Raw genomic sequence first — 14,613 nt, 5'->3', positions numbered from 1 at the left:
AAATAAGAGAAAATTTCTCGAACATGGACTCTGTCTCTACCCTGGCCACACTTTTCAATCCCAAATAGCCACATCCGTGCTAAATTTCATGCCATGTTCGACAAAAGATCTTGTCGTTCGTTAAAAAAAAAATACAAACCTCAGAGTTTATGAATTTTTTCCACTCAACTCTTTAAAATAAAATATTTTTTGGTCATCTCTCAACCCTTGTTCCGTTGCAAAAATAAAGAGCTTTTTTATGGCAAAAGACCATTGCATATGGAAAATTTTTGTTGGAGGAAATGTGGGTCAGTGTTGAATGCTTTTGACTTTTTTTTCTGCAGCTGCCTCGTGCTTTTTTTTCATGCTCCACCAGACACTTCTTGAGTGTTTTATTATTTTTCGCGTGTTGGGTGTAATTTTTGTATTTTTTTTAGTAGTCAACGGGCGAATATCCCCATAAATTTGTCCCCATGAAATTCCCTGTGAGCCACTTCATCTTTCGGCGTGCTAACTGCTTGCAATTTGACCCCTCTTTTGCACCAAATTACGCGGAAAAAAGGCACAATTTTTCTGATTATTTCTCACTCAATAAATTTAAGAGATTATATTTTTATTCTTCTTTTTTTCTGTTGGAATTGATCGCAGAGCGTGAAATTCTGAGAATTTGCAAAATATCATGTGAACCCTCCGCACAATACTGACCAAACTAACAAATACCTCCCAAAAAAAATTTAAATTCAAACATAAATTAGGTGAGCTTTTATCTTTGAAAGCTCAACGTACCAGAAATGCCACAAACATTTAAATTAGATGGAAAAAGAAGCAGCTCTTTCGCGAATTTTCATGTAAATCGGTGTTATCTCTATTGTCTGTCCAAAAAAAGAATCGCTTCCGTGTAACCGAGATTAAAAAAAAACTACTGAAATTCTGTTAAACAAAACTTTCAATTTTGCCCATATTTCTTTTCTAATATGGCAATAAAAATTTTTTCTGTCATTGTTGGTGTTTATGGGCGAGAAAAAAAATAGAGGTAACATCCTCATCTAGTGACTGTGCAAATATTTTCACTAAAGTTTTACACCAATAAATCAAATTTTGCGAGAATAATATAATTTGTAATTCTGTGGTTATGCAATTCCACCATCTTAATTGGCCAATGTACGTCTTGTTTAGATGTTATGAGTTAATTTAGTGTTATGGGTATTGAGTGTGGGGGATATTTTGCAAGAATTACTCGTCTTATTTTTTTAAGCCATGAGGAATCTCAGGTTATTTTTGAGAAATTTCTAACTTAGCCAGTTTAATGAGGAGTTATGGGATGGAATTTCTAAATCACTGTCTTCAGAAATAATCTTTTAAATTATTGACAAAATACCAAAATCATCACTGCTTCAGTCACAGAGAGAAGAAATTAATTGAGTCAACTAAAAACATAGGCAATACGATGTAGGTAAATTCTTGATTTGGTATTGAATGTACTAAAACTTTAGTTAAACCAACATATTGTTACGATTTTGGGGATAGAGTAATACCTTCAATTCAAAGCTTCAAACCCTCCGCAACTACCTTCAATTAACTTATGACCAGAGGGAAGGTGAAATAAGGTCTTAAATCCAAGAAAATCACTAAATGGATTTAAGACTTTATCTTACACCAAGGGTCGAAAGCTTTGGTAAAAAATTTAAAGTCTTTCTTTTTGAAAAGAAACGAATTCTCTGACGAACACCGGAAGAGCTGTAACCACGTAGAACTCGTCTGATATATATTGAATAGTAAAGTTTTTTTTTCTTCTTCATGATTTACCTTTTCTCTTTGACCATCTGAAACAATGAGAAAATCTCAAAGTTCCAAAATAGACAAGATTCCGAATTACCCCATCTGACCCTAATTATGGAAGATGGAGCTACATAATCTTAATCGAATTTAATTTACATCCACTTTTGGTTTGTCTTTCTAAGTTACTTTATGTTAAAATCCAGATTCGTTTAGAAATACACGAAAAACAGCGTTTTCAATATATCCCCAGCTACGATGTAGCCCCATCTTACCCTATACTGTAGTTAATTCTCTAAGGACCAAATGGATTACCTCATAAACAAGATCTTGTTCTCATAAACCGGATGGGGCATTTTATTTACAGGCCAGAGATAAAGGGGTTCTCTTTCACAAGATCATCTGGTAGACAAATCGAGATAGATTTTTTGAGAAATTGCTTACAGAGAAACTTGGACAAGTTCCCCAAGTTTTTTTCCGAACTCCAAAATAAATCCAAACTCTCAAGAGTAAAATATTGCAACTTCTTATGGTTGGAATTCTATATGCGTTTTTGGAAGAATGTCTCCGGTGTTGACAGTAAAAAGGTAGTCATTCTAAGATGAAAACCTTTTTTTATCTTTGCCTAGAGCTTTCAAACCCGATGGGGATCATTTCAGTATTTAACTAAATTCTCAGAATGTAGGGAACCAATGTTGATAATTGAAAGAACAAATCCGGTGATCGTCGGGTGGGAGGAGATACAGCCCATTCGAAGATCGCCTGGTTTCTTCGAATCAATTAAATTGTATATCTAGAGCTTTTCATAGGGATGATGTAGTTCAGAAGATTCTGGATCATCACCAGCAGGATGTCAGTATGGGGAAATTTATTCCCTTGCAGAACTTTTCTGACTCTATCAAGAGGATCCTGATCAGGATCGAAAGTTCTGGGAAAAACCAAAAAACCGTCTTCATCTTAGGATATTTAACATTTCAGTGGCAATTACCGGAGGTATCCCTCTAAAGTCAATTCCACCAGTTCGTTATTAAGAGAATTTTACATGCGTTGCTTATAAGAATTATAGCCTAAAGTAAAAAATTGTCTACTTGCAGAAAAACTCATTTAAAGTTGCAAAAATATACCACTCCTTGGAAATTTTAAAAAATTTTATCTTATGATGTGTTAGTAAATGTTTTTTCCACTTACTTGATATCGATTTGATGTTCCTCCTGATTAAGAATTACATAATATAAACAGGAAAATCAAGTCAAATTTCTAGTTTCAAGATTATATAATTTCAAAATCTTCTTATGAAAAGAATTATTATTTGATATCCTTATTGTTAGGGTTTACCTATGAGAATAACAATTCAAAAGCATTAGGTACTGAACCTCAACTACTTCCTTGACAATTATAGTATGAGATACATGAGAAAATGATCAATAAAAGCATGATTTCCAATCCATGAGTTTTATGTCAAACTCATATAAAAAATAAAACAATTAATTCTTCTGAATTTACAAAATTAGAGATCCTACTCGATGTTTAGAAATTGAGCAATAAATGAGAAATCTAAAATTTATCAAAATATTTATAATATAAATATTTATTTATACATAAATATTTATAATAGATAAATATTTATTTATACATAAATAATGTTGCAGAAATATTCAAGAATCTTGTACCACTGAAAATTTTTAGAAATGTACAAATCAACCATTTGCCTTTCCAATAACACAATTTCATTATATAACTGGTAACAGGATGTTGATTGCTCGTATTATATCATTTTCAGCCACTTTTTTTTTAATTTGTCAAGAAACTTATGACCTCTGAAAAATGATCAATTTTGGAAAACAATTATTTTTAATATGAAACAAAATGAATTAGGGAAGACTGGGGCACATGTAAACATTTTCCATAGATGCGAATTTAAGGTTATTTTCTAAGCACACAGTGATTTTTTGGAAAATATTTCTTAGCTCATGTTTTACCCTTGGGTATAGGCAATTCATCGAGGGTAATGCGTATGCTGGAAAACAATTGAGTTTTCCATACAAATAAAATTTGTGTCACTGTGCATTTTTCTCTTTTCACAAAATACCTGGGGTACAAATAAACACTTTCTGGGGAGGATGAAAACACCCTTTTTTCCACACTAAAAATTAACTTTTCACCACTTTCAATTATTTTAATTACTTAAGAGATATATAAAGACTGTTTATTTTTCAAAAAATCACGACACTTTTTACAAGGAATAATTAAAATAGCAAAAAAACTAAAAGCATGCAAATCAAAGACATTTTTCAATGGATTTTCCCCATACTTTGACATCATGTGACTTCTTATTGAACACAACGAAAAATTTCCCACCATGAGATGTGTCAAACGAATGAAATGAAGAAGAAGAAGAAGAAGACAAAAGATTTTTCCATTCATTCTACACTAGCGACAACTACAATTACGGAGAAATTGCCTGTTTACATGTACCCCAAATGCTGTTTTCTGACCAATTATTAATTCTTTTAAAATAATGAGAATCTCAATTTCTCTTGTAAATGTATTAATATAATCCTAAAAGATGTAGGAAAGAACTGGTATTGCTACATTTCGATTATTTTACACAGTTTTTAATTTCCAGGTGGAGATCCAAATGACCAAAATAATCGAAATATCAACATATCCGAGAAAAATGACTTTCATTTTTAAAGTATTATGATTTTATTGACCAATTCATCTGTGGACATATATCCCCATGGTATCTATGAATGCTTATGGGTTTTATTCTCTGGAAACTTAAAATTAATGAAAAAAGTCACAGTGCTTACAACTAGGGGGAAGTGGGGCACTTTTAAAATGAGAATGAAGTTCCCACTTTGCAGTTTTTTCCTGTGTTATAGGTATAATTTAAGAAGTCAATTATATCACAAATAAAATCTCTTGCTAATTGTGATTCACAACATATTTAACTTTTAGGCGTAAAAACTTCTGATATTTCCAAAAATGGCAAATTAAAAGAACATGACATTTTTTTCAAAGGTGCCCCTTGTGGGGTAACTTTGAAATTATTCGGGGTAAGTTTGAAATCGACTTTTTTACCCATTGTTTTATAATAAAATCACTTTTAAGCAGTCTAACGGATAGAACATAGTGTAAAGAACATAATAAGTCGAGTTTAAAAACTGAAAGAAGTTGTTAAATAATTTTTTAAAGGACTTTTTGAGATCATGTTTCGTGCATAAAATTATGCAGGTGAAAATCATTTTTTGGTGTGCATCACGTATGGTAACCCTAATGGCAGCTGTCAGCTGGTATGCTCTCAACAGAAAAAAATGTAAACAACATTTACTTGTGCTTTGGGTTTTTCGCATTTCGAGAAATAGCCGGAAAAATTTGTGAAGTGCGGTAGAGTTTACAAAGAATCTCGTCATGTGATGTTTGCTGATCCTAACAAGCGAAGAAGAAATGGAAGTGAAACCTGCGAGCAAGGAGAAAGCGCTTCCGGAAGGCTTCCTCGACGATCCTGTAAGGTATTTCAAGTGTGAAAATCATCAGGAATACAAAGATCTCATTGAGGAGGGATGGGAAAGATGTCAGTGGGAATACTAAGAAGCTACCAAAAAGTCAAATCCAATAATCGCTGAAGGTCAGGAATATCCACAGCCGAGAGACAAATTGATGAAACTGAAGGGAATGTGAGGGAATTGGTCCAGAGTTGTGGAGCTTAAGCGCAAGAAGGAAATGATGGTAGCGGAACTAGGCGCTCCAAGCTGAAGAATAAGGACCATGATGATGATAGCGGGAGTGAAAAACAAAAGTCTGAGTTTGTTGACTGAAAATATAAGAAATCTTATTGGAAAAATAAAAGGAACTCAACTCAGCACTAGACATTTATTTTGGTTTTAATTGAGTAGTTTTGTGTTAGTTTTGAACTCTGCTTACGTCTACTGAGAAAATGTCACTTGAAAATAGTCTTGCCAGCGGTGTTTCAAAAGAACCCCATTTTGACTTTTAAAGGTGCCCCAAGAGATAGTCCTGATAATATTTCTAATTTATAAAAAAACAATCTTAGTTTGATCCAATTTTTTGCAATAATATTTTATGCACATTAACCCTTTATCCTCTGTAACAGTGCTTTTTTGGGTAGTGATTGTTAAAGTGAAGAAAATTAACAAAAACTTCGGGAGCAGAATTACACTTTCAGACAGTTTTTGGAAAAGTGCTCGTAGATTCTAAAATCTAAGAACTAGGATCATAAAATTATCATCAGTTGTGTAGGTAAAGCAATTTTATTATAAAATTATAATGGAATCGAGATCAAACTAAAAATAAGCGAGAAAAAAACGTATTTCAAAAGTACCCCATTTCAAAGGTGCCCCACTTCCCCCTACCCCAGTTGCCCCTATTTTTTTTAAATACATAAATAAGGAATACGGATCATACGGATTACAGGCAACGCATTTTTGAAAGGAAAATTTTAAAAAGTTATTTTTTCAATTATTTTCCACTTGGTTTCTTGAACATAAATTTGTCAAGAAACTTATGCTGTATATTAAAAAAATCATTAATTGTTTTGCATTTGATTATGATTGGTACAATAAGAAATTTTGCTTAAATCTTCTTAATTATGTTGTGATTTTTATTATCGGTTTTTCGTGCAATATTAAACAAACTTCATTCAATGTTTAGATTAATAAATAGAGAAATAAGACGTCAGAATATAATTAAATATAAATTAATTGTATTAATATTACTAATTGTTTAGTTATAAGTATAAATATTATTCAAAATTTTACTGAAATTACTGAAAAAAATAGAAACTTATTCTGATATAACTTGTTCTATTTGTTTTACGTAATTAATGAATAAGGACATAAACATAGATTAGAAAAGAATAAATATAAAGATATGATGGTATCAGATCAAGTTTTCTGGGGTATTCTCTTGGAGGGCGGTCAAAATAAATATTTTTGTTATCTAGTTTTTATATAGTATAAAATGTCAAATAATTAAACATTTGTCCCTCTTGAACCAATTTATAAAGGTGAAGCAACATTTTAGTTACTTCAACAAATTTTACTTTTCAATGCTGAAGGTAAATTCTTGTTCTTTTTCTCCTGAGTTCTCTGAGCTCTTGTTGAGTGCAAGTGACAGATATTTTGCCCCTTTGCTCAGTTCCTCACATTGGATCTATAATTAATGACGAGTTAATGCAGTTGCGTTGGCGTTTAGGTGGATGACTGATCAAACAGAGAATTATCATTTTGCGTTACTTGTGAAGTCAAGAGACTTGCCGAGAACCACCAAGTTGTTTTGATCTCTTTTTCTCAGTGTTTTGGTGCTGGGCATGAAATTATAGATTGCCAGAGTGAGTATCTTAAGCTCCCAAGGATTATTGCATCCCCTCAGCAGATGGGAATTTTTCTCTCACGTCGTAAATAAAGGCACGAGTTGCACATGGCGGATAGTTGAGGAATATTGCTTACGGAAAATGGATTGTTTGGGGGTACACAAATTGCTTGGCAGTGGCGTTGACTGCAATATATATTGCGGCACATCTTGGCGTCTTGGTCATACATATTAATTGCCACTTTTATTGCCACAAATGCATATGCAAAATGCAAGAGGGACATCACGAAGGAATACTCCCACCCATAATTTCACTTTATACACAGTTTATTTCCCAACATTAACATACAACACGACTAATTTGTCCAGATCATTGAGGACAATTTGTTGAACATCCCATTTTGAAGTGTATTAAATTTTTCATTATCTCAGAAGTGGATGTTTGAGATAATAAAAGTATTTTCAGATGCATTTTCTTGCTTGTAATTTTGAAGTAGTAATGACCTTTATTGTGAATTTAAATGGGAATAACGGTGCCAAAGTGCCAAATATGTCAAGGAAATGTCAAATATGTCAAGATGATGAACAAAATGTCAATTATCGGTGTCGTTTGAGGAGAATGTGAAGAATGGTTGTAAATAATTTCAAAGAATCATTTTCACTCCTAAAAGAGTAACGAATTTTATGATTCAAATTTAAATTTTTATATAACTGTCATTAAAATGTCAAATGCGTTTTTAACACTTCGAAGAACCCTAACTAAAAGTGTCACGGAAGGACCAAGTGGCAGCCGCTGCCACTTATCGGATTTTACATAATATTTTAATATTTTTACATATATTTTAACATTCGGAGCCTCAGTCAGTTCTTTTCTGGTGTCTGAATCAGAAATTTCACCTCCTTGGGTACTGTATCTAAAGATTTTTAACCATTCGATGTTTTCATTTTTATCAGAATCATGGCGTCAGGGAAAGTGGTCTGCCTTTGAATGCGGCAGCCTTTGAATATTTCAATTTTTCTCTTATTTTTCAAAGCAAAAATTCTACATATGAACAATAGTTAATACTATTAACTATTTTCTATTAACTTCGCTTAACAAAATGGATTTTGAGCTTTGGTAAATAAGAGAAAAATTGAATAATTCCCATAATTATTCATATTTCATACATATTTCCCAATTCAATTTTTCCCATAATTCTTCTCAATAATTTGCAAAAACACTTTCAATTTGTTCTTTTAAGGCTTTTATACACTAACAATCAAGAAAATTACATCTGCAGAACGTCAAACTGCCATATAAAATGCATATGGCAGCAACTGCCACTTGGTCCTTCCGAGTGCAGTTTTTTGTTTTTGCAATATATTTACATTAATATTTAATTTTTATTAAAAATTTTATAACGAAAAAATAGCCAGATAAATTCTGCACGCATTCAATCGGGTCTCCAGGCGAAATAATATATTCTTCACTATAAAAAATTAAATTGAAAACTAAATTGGCAGCGGCTGCCACTAGGGTCCTTCCAAGTGTTAAATTCATTATCGGTTTATTATAAATTTAGTAAGTCCAAATAGCCAAGCTACTTTGCATTAAAGGATTTAATTTTAACCAGTCAGTTACCACTTTGAACAGATCTAAAATCCTAGCTGACACATTAACTACTTATTAAGCACTTAATAAGTACTTAATGTAATGCCTTAGTTTTAAGTTTCTGTTGCCAAAATAATAAAAAATCACATAATTTACTTTGAAAAGAAGTTTTTTATTCGGAAAAATGGATTTTATTAAAATTTTGTCAAAAGGATGTTGTTTACCAGATTGACAAAACATTGTTAAACATTTTATATGAAAAAACATTTTTCTGCCACTTTTTTTTATCAAGATCCAGTTGGTCGTAGCTTTGACAAAACTTTTCCAAATTTTGCCTGGAAGAACACCCTTATGACAAACTTTTTTTTGTTAATTTGACAAAACTTTTTGTCAGAATAATTATATCTAAATTCCACTGAGAGATGCCCACTCCAGGAAGAATTAATCTTCAATTTTGATTAAAAACTAACTTGTTTCCTCCTCTCTGAAGTCCTGTCTTAAAATTCAAGTTCGAAAATGTCTTAAACTTCTTTATAATGAAAAAAAAGTTGAAGTTCATCACTTAGCACTGCTGCTTAAAACTTAAATTACGCCGCACTCGAAAATCTCGTTCGTAAGTGGCCATTCGTGCTGTAATATGATTAAATTCTCACTGGAAAATTGCTCAGTGGACGTGCTGCATAAAAGATATTTTGGGATCAATTTTTGGTGGCAAGAAGAATTCAATGAATGCCAATCCCTTTTTGCCCACCTTTTGCAATCACGAATATGGGTGAGAAAATGAGATCTCATGGCAAGTGGAGAAAGCTGAATGATGTATAATTTAATCCTATCATCATCATTATCTCCCATCGATGGTCAAATCAGCCAAAGAAATCTCGAGGGAGCAGAAAAATTTTTACACTCCGGAATTGCATAATGCAATTAGAGAGTTGATGAGGGCAGAAACTTGGAAGCTCCCACTGACACTCCGGGAAAACCATTGAATTTTATCCATTTTTGTGCCTTCTCGTGATAAATTGCATTGGAAACATGAAAACAATTATGTGGTCATTTTCTGTTGGCTTTCTGATCATTTGCTCTGCTTCAACAATGATGATCATTTTCTCACTTTGAGCCCCGCCAAAACACTTCAATACTTCTCACAAGATACCAGGAGGATTACTGGCAAGAGTTTTATGGAAAGAAGCAAAGAAAAAAAAAACATCAACCAAAGACTCGAGAAATTCAATCATACACCAACCGCAAATGAACGTGTCCCATTTGGTGGATTTCTCTTCTCCTCCTGCAGACCTTCCTCCTCCTCTGCCTGTAGAAAATTTATGGTTACTCAATGGCATCTCGAGGCACTTTTTCCTTCAGAACACTCCCAACCCCAGCGGCCCCAACACCCCCAATCACTCCCCAAGAAGCAAAAATGTAGCTTTAAACAACAAAAACTTATAAAGATCTTAGAACGAACTTATGAAAAGCCTTTACAATAATTAGGGTAAGTGTGCCAAATTTCGGCATAGTTGCATGCAAGCGCCAAAGTATCAAGTTTGAAATGTAATATCTTTAATAGAAATTGATTTTTTTTATTCCTTCTACTTAAGGAGTGTTGCTTAGAACCTTGTAGACAGTTTATTGTTTTTATTTACTTTAAAATCATTCCTTATATATATTTTAAAATGAATAAAAATATAGACATAGCTTTGGTGCCCTATTTCGGCCACCTTCATTCTCATAGTTCCTTGTCCTTCGGGAATTCTTCTAATATCTTTTTCACGTCATCTCGTTTGTCGAAGCTACATTTTTTCTTATTCTTTTGCATTGTATAATCTCTAAAGTATGTAAAAACTAAAAATTCATGCAAATTCAAGGAACAAAAAAGGTGGCTGGAATTGCAAGCTGGTCGGAATTTGGCACACTTACCCTACATGAAGTTGATAGGAACAAAATTATTGCTATGGAACAATTCGCGGCTTTTCTTATAAATGTTGTAGGAACAAATAAGGAGTTCTAGATTTTTTTTATTAGGCATTCCTGAATTTATAATGTCTTACTCACAAATTTTTGCAAACAAATAAAGATGAAGAAGTAGGGTACATGTCCTAACTCAAAACCATTTCCAGACGCTTTTACTTTGAAAGAAGATTCAACACATTAAGTTCATATTTTTTTCCTGAAGAAAATCACATAAATTTGCTCCTTGACTCTTCTAGAATGTTACTGTTTAGTGAAAATTCTCTAGATATATTTTGAAAACTTCTTAAATACAAGAAAAATACGCGAGTATAAAATCCTGTAATTGGAAACAAATTAATCCAAATGGAAACAAGGGAAAGTTTGTAATTGGAGACAAACAGTGTAAGTGAAACCGCGACGAAAGGCTTCCAAAACCTTGTTGAGTTGCTCTTGGGTGCAGGATTTGTTCTTATTCCTGGTCTTTTCTCCTTTCCCATCTAAAACAATAAAAAAATTTCTCAAAAAAATTCATATTTCCGGGGTTTCCTAGAAAAACCCTTTGTTCACGAAATAAGTAAATATTGTAAATATTTCATTTGAAAACTTCACGTACCATTAACAACAAAGATTAGTACTCAATCTAACTAAAATTAGCCAGATATATGACATAAATGTTAAACAAAATGAATAAACAACAGTCACCTCATTGTGTTTTTCATTGAAAGACATGGTCGATCGATGAAAAATTCTATGGTGAAAAGGTACACTTTTAATTTTTCTGAGAAATTAACAAATTGAAATTTATGAATATGAATGGATTTTCGCTTTATTTGGAGCAAAATTAACTAAATAATAAAACTGTGGTATAGAAAATATATAATATAAATATAATAATCTAGTACTAAGACGTTTAGTATTAAGACGTTTCCGTTTGGAGTAGCGAAAAACTTCCATTCGGAGCAGGTTTTGAATTAGCTTAATTTACCCTAGTTAGTAATCTATATGAAATATCTTATAAATTTTAAAATTATTACCTAAGACTATGCTTAAAATGATGAATAGAAAACAAGGGGTAATAAAGCGTCCCAGGATTTGCGAAGTGTTCGAACTCGTGACTTAGACGCTACACCTCGAAATTACTTTCGCATAATTAACCGTTTATAGGTTCACAACCGATTTGAACCGATTTATAAAGCACTCGGAACAGTGCCAAAAATACCTTAGGAGGAACGTAATTGAATTTCGGATAAAAAGTTAGTTATCAGTTAAAAACTGGTTCATTACCGGTTCATAATCGATTGGAATCGGTTTAAGCTTGTCAGGAATTCCAAGACCTTTCTAAAATGATGCAACGGTATTTTCGTCTATGGACGAATGTCCGCATAGGTAACTTCTAAAACATATTCAAAAATGACAAAAAATCGCGCGACGCGTCTACGAGAAGTCCTCAAAAAAAAACATAGGGCATGTTAATGATCCCAGTATGGACTTATCCGGGGGTTCTGCGAAGGTCCCAAGAATCTATCTCTATCTAGGCCGTTTAACGGTTTTAGACGGATGGACAGACGGAAGAACGGTCGGACAGACGAACGAACGAACGAACGAACGAACGAACGAACGGACGGACGGCAACACAGATGACATCATTTATCAGAAACCGTCTGTATCGTAGAGATATGTTAAGTGGTCTCCGGGAGATTGAAAATGCAAATTTTGGAGGTGCAAAAATTGAAGGATTTGTATACTGCTTCCCCTGTGGAGTTCGAGTAGCAAATCCAGAATCCTTTTATTTATGATTTTAATAAATTTAACGCATCACTATAGGACTTTTATCAAATTTATTATTAATGAAGTCAAATTGTGAAAAGAGCTGCAACTCATGATTCGCTGTATTTGTCGGTAAGACATTCATGAAGATTGATCGCCGTCGATCAGGCTAAAGTGGAGAATGATCGATGCCGATCATTCCATCATGGAGGCTGATCGGCATTGCCTAGCTGATCTACCACTCACAGTTTACTCGTAGACCCTGACTTTGTACCCCTTGAATAAACTCGAACTTTAAAATTATTTATTAAAATAATATTTAATAGATTCATAACGTTTTTCCCTAAATAATTCTTTGCTTTTCAATACTGCTTTCAATTCTACTTTATTTAATAAAGAATAACCTAAGAATCATTCTATTTCGAGAGAAATCCGACATTAGAGTCAAGAAAGTTCACTCCAAAAATAGGGTAAATATTGCTCCAAGAAGTTCACTTTCTTATTTTTAATAATATTTCAAAAAATATTAAAAATGACACTACTTTATTTGATAAAGTATTTCTCAAAACCTTATAAAAATACCTTCTGAATTCTGTTCATTTGGGATCGATTTTAAAAGTTTCTTGGAATCAATTAGAAAAACCTTCTGAATTGATTTTGAAAAGTGAAAATTTAATTTCAGAAGTTTTCGAATTGATTTTGTAATGGAAAAATGTAATTTCAGAAATATTCAGATCCGTTTTATAAGTTTTTGGAACCAATTCTAGAAACGTTCTGAATTGACTTCGGAAACTGAACAATTAATTTTAGAAATTTTCAAATTGATTTTAAGATTAAACAATTTATTTCAGAAATATTCAGATCCGTTTTATAAGTTTTGGGAATCAATTCTAGAAACGATCTGAATTGATTTTGGAAACTGAACAATTAATTTTAGTAATTTTAGGACTGTTTTTGAAATTGAAGAATTTATTTCAAAAATATTCAGATCGGGTTTACAAATTTTTTAAATCAATTCTAAAAGCGTTCTGGATTGATTTTAGAAACTGAATACTTAATTTTAGAAATTTTCGAATTGATTTTAAAATGGAACAATTTATTTCAAAAATATTCAGATCAGTTTTAAAAGTTTTTCGAACTCAGTTCTAGAAACGTTCTGAATTGATTTTAGAAACTGAAAACCTTTTTTTTTTAGAAATATTCCAATTGAGTTTGAAATTAAACAATTTATTTCATAAATATTCGAATCGGTTTTATAAGTTTTTTTTTAGAATCAAATAAAGAAAAATTCTGGATTGATTTTGGAAACGGAACATTAATCTAGAAATTTTCAGATCGGTTTTAAAAGTTTTTTAAAATTAATTCCAGAAATGTTCTGAATTGGTTTTGAAATTGAAGAATTTATTTCAGAAATATTCAGATCGGTTTTATAGACTTTTTGGAATCAATTCTAGAAACCTTCTGGATTGATGGCATTCTCAAAAATTGGATCAATTGTCATCGTACAAGAACAAGCAGCTAAATTTGAACACGTAGTATATTAATTTATCTATAGGATAGTTTAAAAGACCCGTTAACTTTAAAAACCCGTTAACATAAAACTTCTATGGAGTCATTAATAAAGAACTATTCGGATCTATAAAACGCTAATGCAGTCTACTTATGCTAACTTAATAGAATACAGAGTAGTACTTTAATACTTATAACAATACTATGACAATTTTAGAAATTTTCCAGGAAAGTTTTAAAGAAGATTATGTTTCTATAAAGCCGTACTCAGATCGTCGTACAAGCTTATACAGTGAAGAAAATGTTTCTTGGGCCTTTGAGAGAAAGAGGCTCAAGGGCTGAGAAATAAATTGGAGCAGAAAGTCCCTTGGTAGCCACTTTGGCGTGACATTCGGCACCACTTCTATCAATTCCCATCCGAGAGGCTGAATTTCGAGATGGTGTCCTCCGGAGGAGAGAAATGCGTATGTCACATCGATGAGTTCAACTTGAGCGAAGAGACTATGGCAATATGTCAAAAATATGAGGGGGACAATTGAATGCCATTTGAGACATTCGTTTGAGGGGGAGCATCCATCCACCATCATCATCCCCAAAGAAGAAATGCCCAGAAGGGAAATTGATATTCAGCGAATCATGAAGGAAGATGATGGCAAAATTTCCGGAGAAATAAACGAGAATTCTCTCGTAAAGTTGTCCCTTGTATGATT

Source organism: Phlebotomus papatasi, chromosome 1, assembly GCF_024763615.1.
Source record: "Phlebotomus papatasi isolate M1 chromosome 1, Ppap_2.1, whole genome shotgun sequence".
NCBI classification, from domain to species: Eukaryota; Metazoa; Arthropoda; class Insecta; order Diptera; family Psychodidae; genus Phlebotomus; species Phlebotomus papatasi.
Note: the sequence above shows the minus strand (reverse complement) of the source record.